This window comes from Equus przewalskii, chromosome 5, assembly GCF_037783145.1.
Source record: "Equus przewalskii isolate Varuska chromosome 5, EquPr2, whole genome shotgun sequence".
Classification (NCBI taxonomy): Eukaryota; Metazoa; Chordata; class Mammalia; order Perissodactyla; family Equidae; genus Equus; species Equus przewalskii.
In genome coordinates, this window is record NC_091835.1 from 85,661,598 (window position 1) to 85,686,669 (window position 25,072).

General features: G+C 50.1%; 1 long non-coding RNA gene across 1 annotated transcript; it reads left to right on the forward strand.

Moving 5' to 3' along the window:
* Positions 1-5,705: 5,705 nt before the first annotated feature.
* Positions 5,706-18,553, forward strand: LOC139083661 (uncharacterized). Its single transcript, XR_011540562.1, has 2 exons — positions 5,706-5,811; positions 15,432-18,553. It is a non-coding gene; the product is annotated as an uncharacterized lncRNA (long non-coding RNA).
* The last annotated feature ends 6,519 nt before the right edge of the window (positions 18,554-25,072 follow it).

Genomic DNA, 25,072 nt, shown 5'->3' on the forward strand with positions numbered 1-25,072 from the left:
GTGTTTTGGCTTTCATTTCCTCAAGGATGTGTGTCATTGATTTTTGCGTCTGACTCTGAAGAGACAGCTGAGCCCCAAAGAAGCGTCAAGGGCTTAGACTCTGGTGCATTTTTGATGAGTCGTTGTTTAAATCTTGCGGAAGCGCAGCCTCTGAGATCCCCAGTTTACCAACAGCATTCCGCATACAGCGCCATCTTTTCCTGCCTGGGTTCTGCGGATGGGGAAAGTCTTTGTTAGCTCTTAAGACGTGTAATTGGAGGAAGGGATGAGTGCTAAAGATCGCAGTCTCATCCTTCAGTGTCTTTTTTTTAAAGATTGGCCCTGAGCTAACATCTGTTGCCAATCTTCTTTTCTTTTCCTTCTTCTTCTCCCCAAAGCCCCTGACTACATGGTTGTCTATTCGAGTCGTATATTCTGATTGTAGGTCCTTCTGGTTATGCCATGTGGGACGCCACCTCAGCATGGCTTGATAAGTGGTGCTAGCTGGGCCGCCAAAGCGGAGCGCACGAACTTAACCACTTGGCCATGGGGCCAACCCCATCCTTCAATTTCTTTATGGCCCCACATAAACATAAATGAGATCCCATTTTATAAAAATAACGTCTTTGCCAGAGTAGAGTTCCGAGGCCGTTTTTAGCTGCGCTGGTCTGACCTCTTGTCTCAATGCAGGGTAAATGGACAAAGAACTAGATTTGGAGCCAGGAGACCTGGTTCCGGTCCGGGCTCGATGACTCGCCTTGGTGTGTTGTCTTGGACACTTCACGTCACCTTCCTGGTTGCAAAGTTGGATCCATAACAGTCCCGCTGACCACTAAGGGTCACAGTGGACACCAGATGAGACACGTGGAAGCTCTTTGTAAACTGGACGGTGCTGTGTGAACACAAGAATCATTAAGAATGGTCCCTGGGAAGACGTTGTTTTGAACCAGTAAATAAGATGTTGGAAGTTTCTCACTTCTTTTAATGGGTTTCAGTCCACTCTGCTGAGGGTGAGTTACTTGCCTTGCCATCCACCGTCTTCGTCACCTGGAAACATGTTGCCTAGCACACAATAGATGCTCAGTCAGCCTTTATTAAGTGAAAAGCGGGTCAATAGAAACATTTCCTCGACTTACCAGAGTGTATGGCAAGGTGGCACTGTGAGATGGATGTGAATTCCTCTCTCTTTCACAGTGATTTTTTCTTATTGCTAATCTCTGCAACAATAGGATGTTCTTATTCTCTTCTCCAAGGGCATTGAACACGTCTAAATGACTTCCAATAGAAAACAGAAAATGAAATGGCCAATTGTCTGTTAGAGGATTCCAGCCTCTGATAGTCAGCTCTATCTGATTATTTATCGTTTACATTTATGCTCTGAATCTTTTCTGTTCTGCACGACTGCATGAGTATCTAGATTAACTGCAGATTAGTTGTAAAGCATTTAAGGAGCGTCTCACATTGTAGCTGAACGCCACACGGCCAGGACCGCCATGAGGCTGCTCTGCTTTCCCCCGAAGTGAGCATCAGACCTCAGGCCTCTCATCCTCTTCAATTTCTGGAAAACGTTTACTTTCAGTGTGGACATTCTTGGCTCTCAGGAGCAGCCTCTGGAATTCTCTGCAGCAGAGAACACGCTCACGGTTACGTTCAGAAGAAACAGGCTCTCAGCCGCTTTATGGAGGCCCCGCACCCCAGGAAGGCCCTCCAGTGTGGAGAGCGCGCGCGTGCTCATCCCCCGCCCCATGACAGTGGGTCGTTTCCACTCGCTTGCTCAGGCATCCGTGGAGGACTCGCCCTGCGCCAGACCCCACACAGGGCCGGTCTGCGGGAGAAGCTGACCTGTCTGAGGCGGCACACGACCGTCACACCACACGGACAGCATGCAACGGCGGCCTTGATGCTGCGCTGCGTGGGTACGAGGCAGGGTGGGAGGCAGGGTGGGGAATCCTGCCCCCGAGGAGACGCGGGGAGGCCAGTGGGGGAAGCTTCCAGCCCGAGGAGACGCCTGAGCTGTCTGAGCTAAAGGATCATAAAGGTTTTTGTTTTTGTGTGTGGTTTTTTGTTTCCAAACAGAGAAATGGAAAAAGGTAGAAGTTACTTATGAATCCATTTTTTGTAAGAAAGATTCTGATTTTAAGTGCTGCCACAGCTGCACAGTGGATAATTACCGCCCCACCCAGCTGAGCCACCCTCCTGCCGCTCTGCCAGTGGGGGCACTCCTGTTTCTGAATAGCACTCCTTCTTTGCCGTGGCTCCAGGAGCTGGCCATCTGTCCCCAGAGAGTCATGAAACTGTGGGAAGAGCAGAGCCAGTGGGTGGGGCCGGGGTGACTCAGGGAACCGGCAGGAGACTGTGGGTGGCAGGCCAAGCTCAGGCCGGCGGGTGACTCACGGGCAGGTGTGCTCCCGCCACGAGGGGCCTGACTGTCTGTGTGGAGCTTGAGGCCCGGGCCGTGGGGCGTGCGCCCACAGGCTTCTGCTCGTTCTGCCCACTTTAGAATATGGAGCTTTTCCCTCTAAAGAAAGTCCACTTTCATTTTTCAGTCTCAGGTGCTCATGGAGGGAGGAGTGGGGACCATCTCTGACAAGCTTTCCCACCCCGCCTTCCCCCTGCTTTCCGTAACAGCAACCCCGATTTCCTTCTGGCAAACCGTCTTGCCTGGCTCTCAGTCTCTATGAATCGGGCGAGGCTGACACCACTCCCTCCCTCCTGAGAAGGACATGGGACCCAGGCCTGAGCAAAGGGACTATTGCGTTCCCTTAGCAATGTGCTTGGTTTAGGGATGAGCATCTGACCCAAACCAGGCCAGTCAGGACCATCCCTGGGAGTCTGACTGCAGCTGGAGGCAAAGGGTCCTGCCTGTGGGAGTTCTTAAGCTGGAAGGAGAAGCCTGGGGCCGCAGGGGCCATCTTACCATGTGAGGGCCTCGCCCGCCTGAGAACGAGGCTGACACATGGGCAGGTGGGGCTAAGAGAGGAGAAGCACAGATTTCTAAGCCAGATGCCCCGCCCCCCAGCAGCCGCCGTGGGCCTGGTGTTAGGTGGCCTAACACATTCCCGCTCTGCTCAGCTGCATCGAACTTGGGTTCTGCCGCGCAGCCTGCGAGCTCTGGTGACACCAGCCCTAGGGAGGCCCTCTGACCATTTCCACACAGGACGCTCAGCTGGCAGACGCTGGGCCCCGGGACCTTGTCCCCGAGGGTGGTGGGCATTTTCCGGGTTTGGAGGGTGGCAGGTGGAGCTGCTCTTGCCTGGAAGCCCAGGCTGCTGACACATTCCTCCTCTCCCTAAGGGCTGCTCCGTCCTAGGGGACAATCAAAGACAAAGCGAGTCTCATATTTGTATGGTGCTTTCCACTTTACAGTCTTATGATTATTTCTCTATTCCTTTTTTTTTTTTACAAACAACAAAAACTTACAGTAGCTAAAGAACGGTGGGCTGATTACATTAGAATATAGAAGAATTGCACCCCAGATGTGGGAAGTCCATTTGACGGGGCCTCCTGGGAACTAGACAGTTACAGAGGCTTCTCCCGCCATCTCTCTCTGTCTCTCTCAGGGACTGCACGGCATCTGGCCTGCTTCTCTCTGCATGGCCGCTCCATCCTTCTTCCTGTGGGCCAGCTGCTCTGCTCACTCATTTGCTTGCATTCATAATGGCTTTCCCAAGATGTCGTCTTGGACCCCAAATCTCCGTCAACTTCCAACTTGGTTCTCCAGTCTCTCAATTTCGAATGTCTGTGAAAGAGCCTGACTGGTCCAGCCTGGCTCAGCCGTCCACCTGCGATTTGATCAGCAATTGCCAGGGGAGAGGGGAAGGGGTCTGCAGGGCCCCTGTTAGGCAGGGATGGTGTGGACAAATTCTTCAAGTGGGGAAAGTGGGAGGGAAGGAAATGATGAGCATCCTCAGTGCAGCCTCCTCGTCTCGTCCGATCCCTGTATTTCCGAGGGGTAGAGATGATTACCATCCCATTGCACATCACTGTGGATCACGAACAACACACTAACATGGACGGAGAAGGAGTGACTGTGAGAATTCTGTTAGGAAAAGCTCAAAGGAAAATGTGGTGGAGAACAGTGGGCCCGTCTTGGGGCGTATGTGTGGCTCAGCAGCTGTGGCAGAGGTTTTGGCAGCAACTGAGGTGGCTGAAAATTTCTTTTTTTTCCCTTCAAGTTATAGTACTATCATTTTTTGTAATATCCATTTTATTTTATTCTTTAAGTTTCATTTATTTTTTTAAAAATTGAGGCTTAATTGACATACATCGTACTAGAGACAAGCAGCACCATTGTGCTGGAGGAGAAGAGAGAATTAAAAGTGAAATTGAATCCAACAAAAAAATGTATAAATATAGAAAAGAAAATCTGTGATTCATAAGTTTGAATCGTAACTGCAGCCAACGGAGTAGCGGAGTCTTGTTGTAAGAGCCTCGTCTGGCCTTCTGGAGCACGGGTGGCTGAACCCCAGCCTGGGAGCTCGTGCTTCCACCAGCTTCGACTTTTCTCCTGTGTACTGTGCTTCCTGCATCCGGCTCATCTCAGTGGGAGGAGGGAAGCAAAAGCTGTCCTTCGTCGTGATGTGACAGCTGCCATTCTCCTTTTCTCCTTTTGGCTCCTTGGGGACCATCTCTGGTGGCACCACGGACAAATTCAGAGGCTCACATATGATACCAGCAAAGGTGCCACGGACACTGCTGACGGGACTGCTGTTCCTGGCCACCAGCGTCTGCGCCTTGGCGGCCTCTGCCTGGCCTGGGCTGAGGGCTCTGTCCGCCCCCACGGCCTCCAGAGGAGCGGGGCCTCGTGCTCCACCGAGCCTGCTCTGAGGTAGCTCTTTCGAGGAGTCAGCCATGACTGAATTCAAGCCGCTGCTTCAGGGGATGATCTGAAGGTTGGGCTTAATTAAAACGCCTCCCAGGAGGCTGCTCTTTGTCCTAAACTTGTGGACCTCTGCTTGCTTCCCCAGGATGTGCCCCCGGCCTCTCTTGTTTAAAAGACCCTGGAGACTCACCCCATGGCCAGACATGCTTGACTCCTGGGTGAATGTAGATTTTGGGACAGGTGTAAATAAACACAGGTGAGTGTGTGGGCACCTCTGACAGGCTTCCCACTGTTCACCAACAGCGCTTCATCTAATCCTACTGAGAGAGGGCAGAGTCAGCTCGTATGGAACCTTTTTGGAAATGCAAATGCATCTCAGGACACACCTCTGCCTCCACTCCCTGTTCCGACCTGGGGATCTGGATGACCAAGCCACCAGGCCACTCTGCGGTTCCACCACGTGGCTGCAGCTGGAGCTCACTTTTCAAGGAGAGGGTGTTCCCGGCCCCTCCAATGTGTTTGCTTCCTTTTTCTTCTGGGCAAGAGCAAAAACAACCAATCAACCTAGGAGGCCCACTCCTGAGGAGCACGTAATCGCTGGGCGCTCTCCAGCCACACGCTCTCTCCTGACCCACGTCTGCCCAGCACAGATCTCTGACTTTGAAGTTTTAGAACAATGCACAATTATTTAAGTCGGGGCACTAACAGGTCTTTAAGGTGTTTTAGTGTTTAAATCAAGTCCTAGTCATAGACTTTCTGGAACAGACTGTTTCTTACACAAACCAAATTAGGGCATCTATTTAAAACAATTGAAAGGCAAAGAATTTTTTTTTTGTAAATAGTGATTTACAAATGGAATCATCCCACTTCCATCATGACTCTTGACAGGTTATTAAAATATATGTGTTCATGTGGTTAATTTTTGACCCGGGAATGGAAGATGGAGAAACGACAGCAGTGTTGAAAAGAAGGAACAGTGGTGTACGTGTGTCTACGCACGTAAGACGGAGGTAAGCTGGTTTGAGGCAGGAAGTAGTTTTCCTTGACCCTCTTAGGGTCCCTGGCTGTGTCTGAGAATGAAACTGACAGAGGCAGATTGACAGAAAAGCACACAAATTTTATGTGACATGGGAGCCGTCCTTAGGATATGAAGCCCTGAGGAGACAGTCAAACCCAGGGGTCTTCACGCCGGTTGGCGAGGGCGGGCAGTCGGGTAGAAATGTGCAGGGAGGCAGGGAGCATGTGAGTGCCGTGAACAGAGGCACTCGGCCCGTGGGTCTGTCGGATTCTTCTCCGTGTCCCCCATCTTCAGAGATAAGGATGCTCCACTCCCCCGGGGGAGGGAGGGCCCCTCTTGCTCAGGCTTTGCGACCTGATTCAGAGGAGAAGGGCCACGGGGCTTGGGGGGAAGAGGTCCTGTTTGGCTGTTTTCTGAATGAAACATTCAATATGCCAAGGTTCCATGTTGTTGGATAGCGTGTCCCGAGCCCCATCACTGGCCTCACATCAAGGAGTCCTCGCATTCTGTCCATCCAGCCGCGGCTGTCGTCCTGTGGAAGGTCCTTGAACTGTTAGGAGCTGATGGAGAATTACCCAGCTGACAGCTGCTCGTGGAGCACCTGCTATGCGTCTTTCATACACAGCAGGGATCTAAGAAAAGACAAATTTATGACAAGGGCCCCCGCTCCAAGAGGCTCCCTGTAGTTACTGCCTTGGGAACTCTGGGCAGGAAGGTTAAAACCCACCTCCACTCCCCTTTGGCTGCTACTGACAGTCAGTCTCAGACTTAACAACCTTTCCCGGAGCTGAGAGATGTTTTTATTGGTGCTCCTACCTCAAAAGTGGCCGCTCTCTCCTGTGGTCCTTTCCTGAGCAAAGGGAGCTGCTCTCCAGGAGTCACCTGCTCAGTCACACCTGGAGACTCAGCAGGACCCAGGGAAGAGGATACGCACACCTTTGAGAGGCCAGTCCTTTCAGCTTGGCCATGCTGTCTTTCATCGGCCATATGTGAAAGGAAAAGAGCCCAGGTGACAGGAGGCTGGATGTGCCCCCTGCCTCCAGGCAGGGATCTCCATCTTCAGTGTGTCCGCGACTGGCCGGGGAGCCTGCTGAAGTGCGGGTCCTAGCTCAGTGGTCAGGGTGAGGCTGAGGACGTGCCTTTTTTCACAAGCTCTGAGTGATGCTGATGCTGCTGGCCTGCGGACCCGCTTGTGGCAATCTTGAGAGTTTTCACTGTTTTGCCGTGTCCTCCATTCAATCCTCATGACCAGCCTGTGGGGTACTTGAGACCACCCCATCTCACAGAAGTGGAGGCAGGTCCAGCGAGGTAAACAGACTCTCTGAGGGTGTGGAACCAGGGAGATCGACCCTCCGTCCTCTGAATCTCAGCCCTGGGCTCTTCCTCCCACACGCTACGGCTCCTGCCACATCAGCTCTCTGCCGGGGACGTTCCCCAGGGAACTGACACGTGAGGGCGTTTGACTTCAGAGCTCTGGTTCAGCCGCTCACGGCTGTGTGTTCTCAGCCTTGTCTTGTTAGACCTGCTCTTGATGTTAGCACATTAGCAGGTTTAGGTTGGTGATTGTGTCGTCCAGCATCCCTGCTGTGCCTCTCCACTTCATACCTTGTCCTCGGGTGGGTACCACATTCCCGTGTCTTGTATCTGAATTGTAAGTAAGCTTTTCACGGATGTTTGGAGGCTCCGGCATTGACCAACACACAGAGGACCAAGCTGTGAGAAGTAAGACAGACAGTGTCTATGGAACTGGAATAAGAGATCAAGTCTCTTCCCACTGAGAATGACAATTAACAAAAGAAGAAGAGGAAGAAGAGTATAAGCCAGAAGCTGACGGAGCGAAGGGGTGAAGACAGGGGGTAGCAGTTTTGCACCCTGGTTCTGCCTCCTACCAAACGAGGATTTCGGGGCCAGGGCTTGGCTCTTCATGCTCTGCTTTCCTTGTGTGTTGGAAGGAGGTGCTGTGGTTTTGGTGACAACTGAAAGATTCCGTTAATTCACGACAGTGCCCAGCACGTAGGAAGAGCTCAATAAACGTTAGCGAGCATCATTATTCCAGTCAGATAGTCCGACCTCCTTATCTTTGAGTGATTTCACACCCATTGGCCAACAATCGTGGGGCCTTTGCTGTGCAGCACATTGATGAGTGGACGACCAGACAGATGTCGTAAGACCGGCAGTAGCGGGCTCTGACTTCGGTTCTACTGCGATGGGTGTTGAGAGTGTGTCCACCACTCTCACTGCCACTCGGGTCTGGAAAGTTCTGGGTATTTCACACAGTTCCGTGGGCAGGAGTGACAGCAGGGGCCACCACGATGTACCTGCGTTCCCTATTGGTCCTCGGCCTGGAGAGCCTGGGCGTGTTGACAGAAGGCCAGGAGCCCTGAGCTGAGCCACAGGGCTGCAGAGCCGACTAAGGGGCGCCTGGCATGCAGATCCGGGGTGCCCCCAAAGCCCAGGGCATGGTACTGCTCTCCCCAGGCGTAAGTTCCCAACCCGGCCCGAGTGCTGGTTTTGGAATCAACACAGTTTACCTGGCTGCAGTTAGTGCTGTTGGATCTCTGTCCCCAAGGACGGTCGGGTCTGGTTACCCGGGTGGGGCCGCCTGCCTTGCCGCTGACCCGTCTGCTGAAGTAGTGCGGCTCTGTGTGCACTGGAGCTAGAGGCCTTTGTCTCCGAGAACTCTGGCTCTCAGCTTCGGCACTTTTGTCTGGCGCTGCCTCTCCCAGTCTTCACGTTTCAGGTGAGGTATCGGTGCGCAGCTGATGGATACGCACAGAGAGAAATAAAAATCTTTTATTACGTCTGCAGTGCAAACAAACACCGAAGACGTGCAGATGGATTCGAGGGAGGAGGTGAGCCAACTCCAGAGGGGCCATCACCCATCCTGATGGAGCAAGAGGAGCTCACCGTTTCACCGCCCTGCTTCTCTCCATTTGGAATGAAAATTGATGGTCGTTAGTGGCAATTTAAGGGGTATATTCCCTTAAAAACTAACCCTCTTCTTGCAAATTATTTCCATGTCATCAAATAATTCCTCCTTCAACAATATTGTCAATAACTTCTCCTGTATGTGAAGCCTGTGTGTGCAGAAAACCCGGAAACATTGAAAATAGACCTTCCTACCCACTCTCGCCCCAGGAAAGTCACTGCCCCAGCAACCGTGCCTGGATTACACAGGACAAAGGGCTCCAGGCCGTGGAGCGTGCGGGCTGGGCGAGGCTCGGATCCTCTGCCTTCACTCAGGGCAGGAGGAGCTAGTGATGCTGATTCCAGTGCACTGATTTATGGACCAAGTTCAATGAAACGAATGTTGTTTTTATTTATTTTTTTTTATTTTTATGTTTTTTCCTTTTTCTCCCCAAAGCCCCCTGGTACATAGTTGTATATTCTTCATCGTGGGTCCTCCTAGTTGTGGCATGTGGGACGCTGTCTCAGCGTGGTTTGATGAGTGGTGCCATGTCTGCATCCGGGATTCGAACCAACGAAACCCTGGGCCCGCCTGCAGCAGAGCGCGCGAACTTAACCACTCGGCCACGGGGCCGGCCCAACAAATGTTGTTTTAACACAGCAACACCTGCCCAGGATCTGCGAAGGTGAAGGGGACGAGGGGGCTTAGGGCTGGAGCTCCGTTCTCCGGGGCACACTGGCCCACTCTCCAGAGGCAACTCTCTTCTACCCTGTTAGCTCCCCGTTCTTGAACTGGGTCCACTTTTCTAAATAATATGCATATGCTGCTATCGTTCATCGATTTTAGATGTGGAAGTGGATGAGGATTTTAGCTCTCCTTCCTTTTACCGCATCCTGAAATACATTTCTACCAAAATTTTATAACAACTCACATTCTGTGTTTTCATTATTCTGAATGCGAAAATCACTCATTGCTGAGCCTGGAGGTAGGATTCTATTTTCTGCGAGTGTTTGTTGTTATTGTTGTTGTTTTCTGGGCTCTGTTATTCCACGTCGCTGAGTCTTGTTTCCTCGTCTGTAAATGGAGATAGGAACCGTGCGTAGTTCACACTGGGGGCTCACGCACCAAGCTCCCTGTAAGTGTTGAATCTGAAGAAAGTTATGAAGAAGTTCATCACAATTTGCTTCATAGGCCGCAGGAGCTAACTAGAAGCCACCTTTAGGAAAAAGTAGCCAGAAATGAGTCAAGGATACTGTTTATAACTTTATTTTTTTAAATTGCATTAACATTGGGTTATAATTTTATATAACTTTCCAGTGTACATTATATTTCAAATTCTGTGTAGATTACATCACGTTCACCACCCAAAGACTAATTATATCCATCACCGCACCCACGTGCCTAATCACCCCTTTCACCCTCCTGCCTTCCCACTTCGCCTCTGGTAACCACTAATCCAATCTCTGTTGCTATGTGTTTGTTTGTCACTGTTTTTATCTTCTACTTATGAGTGAGATCATAGGTATTTGACTTTCTCCCTCTGACTTATTTCACTCAGCATAATACCCTCAAGGTCCATCCATGTTGTCACAAATGGCTGGATTTCATCATTTCTTATGGCTGAGTAGCATTCCATTGTGTATAAATACCACATCTTCTTTATCCATTCATCCCTTGATGGGCACCTAGGCTGCTTCCAAGTCTTGGCTATTGTGAATAATGCCACAATGTTCATAGGGGTGCATGTATCTTTATGCATTTGTGTTTTCAAGTTCTTTGGATAAATACCCAGCAGTGGGATAGCTGCATCATATGGTAGATCTATTCTTAATTTTCTGAGGATACTCCATACTGCTTTCCATAGCGGCTGCACCAGTTTGCACTCCACCAGCAGTGTACGAGGGTTCTCTTCTCTCCACACCCTCTCCAACACTTGTTGTTTCTTGTCTTTTTAATTATAGCCATTCTGACTGGAGTGAGGTGATACCTCATTGCAGTTTTCATTTGCATTTCCCTGATAGCTAATAATATTGAGCATCTTTTCATAAGCCTGTTGGCCATCCATATATCTTCTTTGGAGAAATCTCTGTTCAGATCTTTTGCTCATTTTTTAATTGGGTTGTTGGTTTTTTTGTTGTTGAGATGTTCTTTGTATATTTTGGATATTAACCAAAATATCAGATATATGGTTTGCAAATATCTTCTCCCAATTGTTAGGCTGTCTTTTTGTTTTGTTGATGGTTTACTTTGCTGTGCAGAAGCTTTTTAGTTTGATGTAGTCCCATTTGTATATTTTTTCTTTTGTTTTCCTTGTCAGGTCAGACATGGTATTTGAAAAAATGCTGCTAAGACCGATGTCAAAGAGCGTACTGCCTATGTTTTCTTCTAGAAATTTCATGGTTTCAGGTCTTACATTCAAGTCTTTAATCCATTTTTAGTTAATATTTGTGCATGGTGTAGGATAATGGTCTACATTCATTCTTTTGCTAGGATGTAAGCAAAACTTTTTGAATATGTGATATTTGTGGGGAGAAAAAAACCTTTTTCCTCTACTCTCTCAGTTTTAGTAGCTGAGCCCCTGAAAAATAAACTGATAAAGGACAGAGTAGCAGGAGAAAAAGGTTTATTTCCTATAAATATGGGAGCCTTCACAGAAGTGAAGAGTAAACTCCAAAGAGGTAGACAGACCTGGAAGCTTATGTGCCATTTTAACAAAGAGCAACAAATGTAGAGACACGACAAGAAGGAGGAAAAGGATTTGAGCTTCTAGGGGTGGTCCCCTGTGGGAGGTAAATGTACAGGGACAGCAATGGCAGATAAGCGTTGATCATTTTAGTAAGGTTTGTAATGCAGATTCCTCCAGGTGCCGCCTCTGACAGATGAGTCTGGAGTTGTCTCTGGGGATGAAGTCCTTCCACCCTTCCTGGTACAAGAATGTGGGGCAGGGGCACCTCCACGAAGGGAGATTCATGCCCTGCTTTTAGGCAAATAGGACGAAGTGGAGAGCTTTGTTCTGCATCTATTGTTTCTCAATTGCCTTCAGCTCAAAATAATCCTATGCCAAAGTGGCATATTTTGGGTGGCATATTCTTAGCCCCTTCATATTATTTAATAACCCTCACATGATAACCTATAAATGGGGTACTACTGCAATCTCTGTTTTTGTCTGGGTAAACTGAGGTTTACAGAGATAAGATACTTGCCCTGTTTGTACAGCTGGCAGTGGTGGAAGTGGGGATCAAATCCAGGTCTCCTGATTCTAGAACCAGCACCCTCAGCCATCACCTGCCATGAAACTCTCCGTGGACATAGCAGTGGCAGAGATCCTGAAACAGCCAGGATTACAGATAAATTCCAGTTCTAACTGGTAGATGAGGGAGGAAAGCGTTTGCTCAGGAACTGGGCCCTGGACTCTGTGTGGTCATCATTTAAGGGGTTCGTCATATAGTGCCAGACGACAGGCTCTTACTACAGAACGAGGGAGGCACGTTCTGAAATTCCGAATTGAGCCTCTGAAGTGACTCTGAACTGCGGTTCTGAAGTGCCGGTCAGTCCTTCCTCCTCGCTTTGCCCCGTGGAGGTCGGGGCTGTGTCCGCGGCACTTGGTGGAATCCTTGTGCACTTAAGCGGCCCCCTATTTGTGGAATGAAAAATCTTTGGTAGATCAGTGCTCCTCTCCCAGGAGAGACAAAAACTACTGCACAACTGGAGAAAAGTAGTTCAGGCCGGTAAAACCTTCAGGGCGGGCTGATCTGGCTTTACCAGGAGTCAGTGTGCACAAAGTGGGCGGTGGAGACCGGCTGCAGGATCCTGCCACGTCCAGCGCTCCTCCGGTTTCTCATTGGATGGCTTCCTCTCGGGAGACGGCATCTGGAACCACAGGGGTTGGGGAGCCATTTCTAGATTGAGGCCCAGCCAACTGGGTTCAGTGCCCACCTCCACACACACCATACAGGCCAAGGAGCCTGAGGCTGGAGCAAGTACATAGGTAAATTCAGACTATTGAATAGAGATATTCTAATATTGGGGTACAGAAATACACAGGCAGTTGATTTACTGTTTCCACAGAAGAACTTGTCTCCTCAGGATGCAGCCTGAGCTCCTTCGCAGGGAAGGAAGTCAGGTGCAGGGGTTAAGAACGCAGCCGTTGGACTGCTGCAGCCATCTTGCCATCAGGAGGACAGAGCCCACCTCAGGGAGGGGCCAACAAGGCCCAAAGCAGAGCTAAGAGAGAGTGAGAAACCAGGTCCTGAAGATGCTGAGGGATTAAAATATGCCGTGTTGGCATAAAGGTTGTTTTGAGTTGGAGGAAAAGGAGAATCAGCGGCGGCAGAAGGAAGCATTGTTGGAGCCTGCTTCATCTGACTAAGAGTAGAAGCTTCTGAGAAAGGAGGACTGCCTCGGGCTCCTCTCCCGGGGAAGTTTCACGGCCGTGAAGGAGAAGGAGCCTTGGTGCCGAGATGAACCTGCACAGACAACCTTCCTCCTTGGATTCCCCATGAATTGACCTCCCGAGTCTGCTGCCCTGGGAAGCCCAAACCTTTGCCTTTGCCTCTTCACTTCTCTGCAGATGTACCACTCTTCGTTAAAATGCTACCAACCCAGGGGCTAACCACCCCTTTGAGTGCATGTTATAAACTCCCTCATCAATTTATTAATTAATTAAACTCCGAGTTAATAAACTCCTGCACATGTTAATAAACTCCGTTTTTCTCTTATTAATGTGTTTTTTCTCGGTCTAACTTGTAGGGCTCCAGCTGGAGAAGTCAGGCTAGCAGAGGAAGTTTTCTTTCTGTCCCTACAACGCTGTTAGACAGCCCTGACCAAACGGAGCCCAGAGCCAGAACTATCGCTAGATTTTTCAGACGTGTGAGCCAAAACATGTCCTCTTCACCTAAGCCAGTTTAGATGGGGCTTTTCCGTCATTCACACTCTTGTCTCCTGTCAAAATTTTTCCCCAGCATCCAAGCCCAGTTCAAATGCACCCCTCTGTGGAGCGTTCCTTATTCTCTGAAGCTGTCCTCATTCCTCCAGGTAGAATGGCATCTGCCTGCCTCTCTCCCTCCTTCTGCTCCCATGTGGTACTCAACTGGCACTTTTCTTAATGCCTTACAGTTATGCCCTGGGCCATTAAGGGCCTGGGGACTCTGGAGCTAGACGGCCTAGGTGGCGGTCCTGGCTATCATACCTACTAGCTGTGTCATATCTTCCCTGATAGGATGGAAGGAGCTCAAGACACAGACCTTGGCTTGACCCGTTTTCCTACCCGTCTTGTTGTCCTATCCCCTTTGAGCAGGGCCTGTTTGTAGACCTACCTCTGAATTCATGCATCACCCATCTGCCTCCTCCCATCAGAAATCTGATATGCCCTCGGCCTCCCTACTATGCTCAGACTCCAGGCCTTTGCCTGGCCCTGCAAATCTGTTGGAATTCCAGACTTCCAAAATCTTCTCCATTCTCTTGATGCCTGATCAAGGTTATGACACAAACATACAATCCCAGTGACCGACTCCTTCTCCCTTCTGGATTCTGGAAACGGCTGGTGCTTAATAACAGATAAAGTCTCTCCAATGATCTGTCTTGACTGTGAATGATCCATTCTGCAAAAATACCAAGTAGCTTCTGTTCCTTGACAAATAAAACATGTCAGCTCCAAATCCACGCTGTCTTGCCTTTGCCGTCCCAGGAGGCGTCCGCAGGGTGAACTGTTGGCAGAAACCCTTCATTCAAAAGAACAGACTCTGAGGACTTTGTAGAAAGAATATTAAATCCAGGCGTTGTCCTTGAACCAATGGGAAAATGGAAACAGTATCCTTTAATGAGTCAAAACGCATGCAAACCAATAACAGAAAGGATTAAAGGCTTTTAGGCAATGGCCTGTTGTACTGTTTCACTTAATACAGATATACGGCCCTGGGGAAGTGGCATAGTCTCTCAGTGCTCCCTCCTGCATAATGGATTAATAGCGAGCCGCTCCCTCTGTCACGCTGAGCTGTGATGGTGGTCAGACTGGCTGGGGTGGAGTTGCTTTGCTACACACGTGAGATCATCTTGTTATCACCGTTACCAAGTGCCCAGAATGTGAAATCTAGTCTCTTAGCGAGACTTTTGTGCAACATTTGGTGATGATTAAAGTCCAACACCCTTGAGGAACTCCAGTTTGGTTCTCTGTGAAACGGCCACGTTTCCTCTGTGGGTGAAGACAGTGACGTCTGGCTGAAGTGTATTCCTGCTGCTTTCAGACTTAGCGCTGACAATGCGGTTAGATTAGTGACAGTAACGTGCTATGACGACGTAATTATAGCGCTTACGACAGGTGAACGAAGTGGAGCAGATAGGCCGTGGGGTGTGAACTAGCCGGGTCTAAGTGGGTGCTGGGCTGAAGGTCTCCAGGCGGCGGCTGTGTGTGGGCCGCGCTTGCCCGTCCCTCTCGGCGCTGGGTTCCCTGCTTTACTGTCACGTGGCGCAGGTCAGACTCCTTTCCGCCGTGTGGACTTGGATTCCGAGGTGCTGTGGAATTTTCTGCTGAAAGTGCCCCGCAGCAAGAGTGCTTGAGCTGAGGTCTGTCCGTCGACAGCCACCGTGTTGACATCCACACTGAGGTTGCAAAGGCCACCTGGGTCAGACCGACAGTTCCTTGGCAGTAATCACGAGGGTGACACCAAACCTTAGTACCAGCCATTGACTGTGTTCTTCCCCACCAGGACTCCCAACCTTGACTCCTTGAACACCTCCACGAAGGCAAGACCTCACCTGGGATGGCCATGGAGTGTCTTCGGGAGGCTGACCACTGCAGCTCGGAGCGCAGCAGAGACGCCCTAAGCACAGACAGTTTGGGCAACAAGGAACTCAGGAGGAACTGGGACAAACTGGAGATTGGGGACCTCCCCCGGTTCTGAGACCCAAGAATTCTCCTGCATTCTGGTCTTATCTTGGGAGCAGATTCAGCCTCCAATGACATCTCAAAGGAAACCTTGCCCCAGACAGGTGGGATGGGAGCTTACAGAAAAAATGGAGTTGATTTAAAGGAAGTGAGCAAACGCAGAGGGAATAATTCTGGTACCCTCGAGTTTGTGGATGGAGATGAATTTCTGCTGCTGCCATCGTGAGCACCGCCTTGGTGTTCTCCTGGTTAGGGGACTGCTCATTTTATGGAAGAAGTGTCTTTGAAGTGGGTGTCTGTGTGGCATTTTTTCTGTCCCAAAGCCAAGCTGAAGTTGATTATGCTGGGCTGAGCCGCTAACGCCTTGCCGAGTGGCAGTGTTCCTAAGTCAGTTGATGACACCGCAGCAAGAGCAGGATCAGAATCTGGAAAACCTTTGGCACACTCCCTGGAGAAGAGACGAATATAAGCAGAAGGGAATCGAATAAGGAAAGAAGCAATTCACTAAAAGAGGAAAAGTAAGTGAGGTAGCGAAGACGGACTCTGCACACAGCATTACCACTCAGTCACTGGGTCAGAAGACAAACACAGACCGACAATTCCAGTCAGCTCCTTGAATTCTCATTTCCTCTAAATAACTCCCTGCCTCTCGTCTCACGTCTACCCGGAGAACCTCCCTTTTGAGGCTGGAATCCACCCCATCCTTATGAACCCACCTCATTTTTTTCTTCACTTGGAAAACATCTATTGAATCCTTCCTGGGTGTCAGCCATCATGTATACAAAGAAAACACCATGCGACCTTCACCGTAACAGCAAAGACAGCTGGGCGGCACCTCCTCATCTCCTTTTCTTTCTAGGCACACAGCTGCGTGGAAACGGCTAAGAGAAGTTTACTTTAGTTGCTCAAGGTCACATAGCTGGTAAAGTTGCAGAGCGGGAGTTAAACTTAGGGTAGAACAAAGTCCAAACACAGATGATGGGCTCAAAAACAGACCCCTGGCCAACCGCTCCCTGTCCTGAGTCCCAGGGCTCTGAATTTCAGCAAGGACTTCACTGGAAGGTAAACTTTGTGAGGGCCGGCCACCTCCCTGGAGTTAGGCAGTCATGGGACTGAGTCCAGGCCCGCATTTCCTCATCAGTAAAGTGGGGATGATAACAGTACCTATCTCTACAGGCGACGAGCCTAGATGGGCATGTGCTCACATGCACCGTCACTATTTAGTGGCTGTGGTGTTGATAGAACTAAGACCCATTAGCTTTAGCTAAAATGGGCAGAAATAGAATGTAGGGTGTTGGAGAAACGACGCTGGGGACGAGGGAGAGGATCCAGGGGGAGGAAGGGCGGCCCTGCTCTCATTGCAGCCAGCTGACCCAACTCCAGGCGATTTTGACTGATTTAGTGCTGGTTGTTAGATCATCTCTTTTCTTCTTCACTGAATTGACTGATCTGGTGCTGCGTGAAGAGGAATCTAATAGCATAGCTTCCTTTTATTTTTGTTAAAGAAATCTCAAGTTTGAAGGTTCAGTGCAGCACAGCGTATTTCGGATTTCTAGAGGCAAGGAAATGACGGCGTGCGATGGACCGCCCACTAAACTGTGGTCGTGAAATTCGGCACCTGTGTTCACTTCCATCGCTGGCCTGCACAGTGCATTCTCTTTAATCCCTGGAGAATTGTATTGGTAACACTTGTCACATTTCCCACGGAAGTATTTTGAGGATTAGGTCAAATTCTTAAAATACTAGCAATTTAACGAAAGACACTTACTCGAATAGGAGAAAAAGCAGGGCAAGAGCTCTGTTTCCTGATTTTAAGAGGAATCCAGGAATTATTTGAAACGCACTTGGGCTTCTGCTCATCTCGACTGTGATGTGACCTTCCAGAACAGCGTTCATGAGTCTGGAATGTCCCAGGATGCTTTGCCAGGAGTCGGGGTTGAATTACCAGAAAATCAATGCGACACGAAGTGCACGTTTATCTAGACAGTAATTCAACACACACACTCACACACACTCTTCACGGTTTGTGAAGCTCCAGTTCAGGAGAAAAGGGAGTGTGCTAACCAGAGATGGGAAGGACTCGTTTTACAAGTTGTTCTACTCTCTATTCATGATAAAACACGAACTCCTCTGTTTATATACACACTCAGGAAAATAGATTCTGTATCCTCTTTCAGATTTTTAAGTTAAATTAAATTTTAGATGGATTTTCATAACTCACCATGCAATTCCTTCAAGTCCTGCCCAGCAGCTCATTCATACGAGTTGCTGGTCTAAACCATCTCCGTTTTCCCCTCCGTCTTCTTTTCTCCCGTTCCCTGTGCGTGTGCGTGCTTGTGTCCCTGTGCATGTGTGTGATTTCAGCAGTTTCCCCTCAGCATCCATCTTCGCTAGAGATTCAGCCACACCCTTTCTGAGCGTGGGCGAGGTCCCCACAGGTCTGCTCAGGATTCCTCCTCGCTAGGTCAGGACATCCTTCCTTCCCTGGACCTGCCCGTTTCCACACTTTCTGCGCCTGGCTGCAAGCCCGAGACGCTTAGACTATCTTGTGAGATGAGTCCTTTCCGTTGCTGGTTAGAACTCTCCCTGAAAATCCTCGTGCTGGGAAGAGATCCCAGGGTGAGAAACTCAAAGAACTGAGGGAGCGGGAGAAAGAGCAGGAGCCTGGACAGCAGGTAGAAAGCGCTGGCCCTTCGTCGCACCCTGACTAAATCACGGCACCTCCAACAGATCCTGTGGAGGCCCCAGGGCCCGGACTCTCAGGAAACAGACGCTCCACCCGGGTATGTCCTCCTGGAATCCAACTGCACAGAAAGAGAAAAGAGCAGGTGTCAGGCCCCCCTATGTCTGTGTCAGATGACTTTTCCTTTCTCTGGAAAACTTGAGCTTCTTCATGCCTTGGGTTCATTTTGTTTAAAATAAAATTCCAGTGACTCCCTGAAATTCACCACCCTAGGCTCTGCCTGATTTTGGATTCCTCTAGAAACTCAACAGGTAGGAGCTGTCAGGCGCCATGATGGAATGTCCCCATTTCTTCAAGGGAAAGTGAGGAAGTGTCTCCTGATTCAAGTTGCTTCGGGTTCCAGACGAGCCTTCTGAGTTGCTCTTTGTCAGACACGTTCGGAGAGCCCAGGGCGCGGGGGACGCCTTCCGCTGCATCTGTTCACGGTGCTTGCAGCCCGCCTTCCACACCTGACAGACACGCCTACAAGCTGTGTGTGTGCGTGTGTACAAGTGCGTGTGCATGCAGGGGGGCACGTGGACGCCCGTCCTGTCACTAACAGTTCTGCGCACACCTGAGGGCCTTCGTGGGGCTCCTCACGCCCCGCACTCCCCGTGGAGGGGGGCTGGAGGGTAGGAAGAGGTCTTGGGGGAGAGAGGCTAATGTGTGTCTCGAGACCAGGTGCCCCCTCGGCATAAAGCGTGGAGGCTCAGATTGTGTTTGATCCTGGTTCTGCCACTTACCTGGTGTTCGAAGCTGGGTGAGCTGTTCGAAGCCTCAGTTTCCCCATCTGAAGCATGAGTGTGCTGGCGTGGTCGTCTCTGACACGTTCTCACACTCTCTGAGCCAGGTGCCATTCCGAGTGGAAGCAGGTGCTGGGGAAAGAGAGGCTTCAAGGAAAGTGCTCGGCAAAAAAGCATCCGGTCATCTCCCTGTCATCGTTATCATTATTGCGCGTCTTTGGCTGTAACGTGCCCCCGTCAGTTTCCTCAGGCCCCTGTCGGGTCGGCGTCCTCCCCGCTCTTCCCCGTGAGGACGCTGAGCAGCTGCCCGCGCTGTCTGCCTCACTGCAGGGAGCCCGGGAGGACGCGGGTCTTCCTCATTCCAAACCTGCTCTCTTCTGACTGCGTTGCAGAAAGTTGACCAGCTCCTTCTAGAGAGACCCTGTCTCCGCCCTGGGGCTGCAGGGTTTCCGTCTGTGACCTGCTTCTTGGGTCTGAACTCGGTCCCAGCGGCTTTGGTGAAGAGGGGTGGGATCGGGGCGAGTGCCCAGGGGGCCCATAATAAGTGTTTCCTTAGTGGCCTGTGTTGCTGTCTTCGTGCTCCCGTCCCCAGCTCCTCACCCATGACAGCTGTAGGTGCCACCACCACCTGGCCTGGCTGACCCTCACTCACTCACTGTCCAAGGCTCATTCAAATGTCGGGTTTGTCGGGAGGCCTTCCCTGGACTCCGACCTTCTCTTCTTTCAGTCACTCATTCAGCAAACACTGAACGAGGGCCAGCTGTGTGTCAGGTCCTCTTGCAGAAGCTGGAGGGCAGTGCTGAACACCAGGTGCCTCCATCCTGTTGAGGGGAGGTTCCCCTGGCCTTCTGAGACTTGATCGTGACTGACTTTGCATGCCTGGGAGCAAGACGCAAAATGTCCCTAGTCTAAACGGGAAGGGCTCCACAGGGTGACCTGCCTCTAGCCAATGGTGCCTGCCCTGGGGATATGGAGACAGAGGACGTTCCACAGGTGCTAATGCGGGCACAGAGGGATGCAGCCATGCTGGTAAGCACTCCTGCAGGATTTAGTCAAATTAACCAATGTCCCAATAACAGCTCCTGGCTGTGCACCCTAGAGCGTTCTCACGTGGGCCCCCACGAGGATGTAACAGTAACACTAACTGCAGTACTATTTGTGGACGTCTGTCTGTCCCGGGGAGAGCAGAGGGCTGAAATGTGGAGGCACACAGTGGGACGCTATGCGGCAGTGGAAACAATAAATTAGATAAACACACAGCGATATGGAATCTAGCAACATATAGCTATGTTGATGTTTAGTGGAAAACAGAATGCGATGTTTAACATAACCACTTGTGGTAAGTTAAAAATCCATGAACACAAAACATTCTGTGTTTTGCAAAAACACGTGCAAATAGGGGGCCGGCCCTGTGGCCGAGTGGTTAAGTTGGTGTGCTCCGCTTCGGCAGCCCAGGGTTTCACTGGTTCGAGTCCTGGGCATGGACGTGGCACCACTCATTGGGCCGTGCTGGGGCAGCATCCCACAGGCCACAGCTAGAAGGATCCACAATTAAAAATACACAACTATGTACCAGGGGGCTTTGGGAGAAAAAGGAAAAATAAAATCTTTTTTAAAAAAAGAAAAAACATATGCAAATAAAAATATTCACACTAAGCTCTTTAAAATGATCGCCTGTGATGAGAGGAGCCTGGGGTGACGGTGGATGTAGCTGGAAATAATTTACTGTAATAATTATGTAATAATGTAATTTATTACATAAATTAATTTATCAGTAAATTAAGGGAGAGGCCCTGCATGGACTATCGCTGTCACTGACCAGAGGTTCAAAAGCAATGGAAAGAAAGTGTTTTCCAGGGCCCCTGCCCTCTTCGTGGCCCCTGCCCTCTTCGTGGCACCTCTTGTCTTTGCGTCCGTCGCGTCCATTCCTGCTGCGGCCTCCGGGTCACACGGCTGCAGAGTGGCTGTGTCGCATCTTCTTCCTTGACGGTCGCCCTTGCTCAGTTTCCCCATGGGAGCTGCCTGAGGATTCTGAGTCCCCCTGTCCACCTCCGTCCAGCTTACTGGTCATTCAGCAGAACAAGGAGATCCTGCGGCTGGCACAGCGGGTTCTGCTCCAGGCCCCTCCCCGTCCTGCTCAGAGTGCTGGGGCCCAGGCTGCTCTGTCACTGGCGGGAGGCATTGGGCAGGGCCGAGTTTCCCAGGTGTGCAGAAGTGTTGACACGACTCCTGCTCGTAGTGCAGGCTGTGGTCTCGGGCTGTTTCCTGAACATGGGTGGCTGTCGAAGGTTCCTGGTCCAGCCTGGCCTGTGGTTCCCCATCTTGGATGCTGCTGTCTTGACACGGCTCCTGAGTCACTGTTTCCAGAGTTTCGTTCTGCAGGCAGCAGAGAAACCTCAGCGCATGGGGTGGTGTTGGCCTCAGCGTCCTGCAGCAGGCGGCTGGGCTGGTGGGCTCTCCGGCGTGAAGGCCGTGGGGCGGAAATAGCCCAGCAGCACCTAGAGTGCATGTAGGGAGCTGTAGGCCCAGACTCAGCGCCCGGTCCAGGAAAAGCCGAAGGAGGGACAGCGGGGCTGGGTAGAGGAGAGACTGCCATCGCCTGACCGTCCAGCATGGGACAGGGGCAGAGCTGTGACGAGGATGTCAGGAGGGTCACGTGACTCCAGGCACACATTCCCAAGGGCCTCAGATTTCAATTTGGGGTATTTTGATCTCTTACATCATCTCCAGAGGAGCATACAGCCGGGCCTGGAGACACTCATGGGGCCGGGGAGGAAGAACACGGCTTTATGTGGCCGTCACCGCAGTCTGTGGTCCGCTGCTGCAAATGAAACTTACGTAGAATTGCGTGGAATGTCCTTCCTGACGATAAAAGGGTTAATTTGTTAAGTGTAGACAGTTACAACAGACGACAAATCTTGTATCTCTCTTTTGTCATTTCTCCTTTAAAGAAACACACATATATGTATGCTAAGAGCCTCAACAAAGTGCAAATGCCTGAACACATCAGCCTCTGAGAACCCTGCGGTAGGGGACCGATGAGCAGACGTCGTGAGGAAAGCAGCTGTGTCAGAAGTAACTAGAGGGCTCAGCATAAAGGAAGAGGACAAGCGGACATCACTGGCCAGTTCTTGGAGAATTTTTGTTTATGCAAATTTTTTTCTAATTAAGACAATAATACTTACATATTCCTGAAAAATTCAGAACGTTCAGAGAAATATAAAATTAAAATTAAGTTGATTCTACTCAGCAATAATTGCTGTAAACATTACACTGGTCACACTTTTTCCTGTGTGCATGCACACACACGCACGCACACACACGCATGTCCCCAATAGAATCAGAGGACACGTGGTTTTTTCCCCCTTAGCAACATATAAACGTCTGTCTTTCCATATCTATAAATGTAGACCCATATCGTTCTGGTTAGTGACCTTGTGGTTTTCACTGTGTCGATACGCCATAGTTATTTAACCAAATTCCTAGTGATAAATGTTCAGGTTATTTCAAATTGATCAGCACTATAAACTCTGCAGTAGTTCACATCCTGTGTGTTCATCCTAACACATTTACCCAATCTTTACGTAGGGCAGATTTCTAGGAGTGGGACTCCTAAGTCAAAGGCTTTTAGAAAAGGCTTTTCTGCATGCTGCCGAATGTTCCCCCAGGAAGATTGCACCAATTTACCCTCCTGCCAGAAATGCACGTGTGGGCCTGTTTCCCCACCTCTCACCAGCTCTGGATACCCTCAGTCTTCTCAATCATCCCCATCCCACAGCTGGTGCTTCTTTTGACACCGGGATCCATCGCCATGCTTGACCCTTTTCAAGGGTAAGCTGGCATGCCACTTTATCGTTTAAAGAGCCAGCTGCCCACGGGGACAAATCAGCCTTCTCCATAAGCCAGCGAATGTTTATCCTGGTCTTCAAGGTTGAGCTAGGCTTTCCCTGCAATGTGTGCCTGGACTTCTGAGTTTTACTGGCACAGATAGATTGAGCTTGTTTCCAAGCCAAGTGGAGGATCATCTGTGGTCAGGGCCGACCTAACTGGAAAATCATCGTCAGGACGCCACTCAGGTGCACCCAGGTCACCATCCCTCTGATTTATCTTAGAGATCAAGCTGAGGAAAGTTATTTATGTTCTTCTTGAGAAGCTATCTTTTATTTAGTCATACTATCGCTTTTAGGCATCTAAACAAAATTGTTAATAACAAAATATCTCACTTAGATCCGACAATATTAACATTTTGTATTTGCTTCATGAGATTTTTTTTTTACTAAGGTAGTGGTAAGATAATTACAGAAATTAAGACAATCTCCTAGGATTAATTTAACCTTGTAACTTATGGGTTTTTTCCATTTCTGAATATTACTTCCATAAATACACACACAGACATACACACAAAACGTCAATAATTTTCTTCCCGCCAGGAGTTACTGTCCTCTCAAGAATTAATTTCTGTGCCTTGTAAAAAAGGGCTGATTTGAAGCAGAGCGCCCAGCTTTGTCCCGCCCGCTCCAGGGGTGGAGATGCTGCTCGGCGCTCGGACTCTCCGGTGCGTCAGTCGTGGGAGCCCAAGGACACACGTTGGCTCATGTGACGCAGGTGCCCTGCATTAGCCTGATTTTTGGAAATAAACTGCAAGCGTTACTCAACCTACTTCCGTATTCTATAAAATTCTTTAAAAAAGATAAAAAGTCGCAAATGTGACTTTGCCCATCTTACTGTTTTTCTGGGTAGGTTTGCTGGATGGGTTCTGGTTCCTGTGAAGGGGGAGGAAAAACGGGAAAGATTTGTGAGTTGCTGGCGAATGCTCAAGATTGTTTCCTGCACACAAGACCCAGGATTTCCAGCCGGGTGGCATAGGCTGGGAGCACAAACTTTCAAATTTACAGTCTGCGTGTTCCCACTGCCTGAACTTGGCCATGTGGTTTTTCTTCTCTAAGTCTCAAAATAGTATTCATTCTGGGGTCATTTTAGGGATTAAATGAGCGAATGTACATATAACTCTTAGGACGGCTGTTGGTGCAGAAACTACCCAGTAATGAGAGTTGCTGTTACTATTCGCTGAGACGTGGGTCGGCTCTCACGTCTTTACACTATTCAGCATGTTGTATCTCAAGGCAACACCAGGAAGGCGACGGCCCACCGTCCGAATCCAGCCTGCCAGCTGATTTTGTGTAGCCCGCGAGCTCAGAGTGGTTGAAAAAAGATCAAAAGAATAATTATATTTCGTGATGTGGAAACGATATGAAATTCGAGTCTCAGCGTCCGTAAATAAAATTCTGTGGGAACACGGCCACACCCATCGTCTACGCATTGCCTGTGGTTGCTTTTGTGCGGCAGGGGGAACACTGAATAATAGCAACAGCCACCAGATGGTCTGCAGGGCAGAAAATGCCGACTCGCTGGCCCTTTCGAGAACGCCTGCGGACCTTGCTCTAGGGGCTGTGGAGTGCCGAGCGCGCGAGGACTTCCGTCCTCGCTCAGGACCAAGGAGGGACTGCTCTCTGTCCCCTTCCCACACGCTTAGTCTCATTTCGCTGAGACGAGGTCAAAGCCACTCTCTGCAACCCAGGAGGACCCACCCTTGACAGCAGTGTGCTCGCAAATGCTCAACGACCAGCTTTTCGGAAGGAAAAGGATCTGATGTGTACGGGTGGCTGGTTGCCGTGTTTGAACACTCACCACACAGCTGAGTTCAAGTCACCAACATGTCAGCAAGTGGCTGCAAAACTCCTAAGGCTTCAGGCACTCATTCTCCAGAGCCGTGCCAGCTCCAGCCCACTGCCCTTGAGTTCACTGAGGGTCTCCCCGCGGCTCTGCAGCCTGGCGCTCCGGGGGTCATGTCTGTACCGTGCAGAGTGAGAACTTGAGGCCGCGCAGGCCGGCTAGAGTGAGGGCTTGAGGCCGCGCAGGCCGGCTAGAGTGAGGGCTTGTTTGGGGCAGAAATACATGACTCATGCCACGTTATTTTTGCACCCCTTGTTTTTCTGA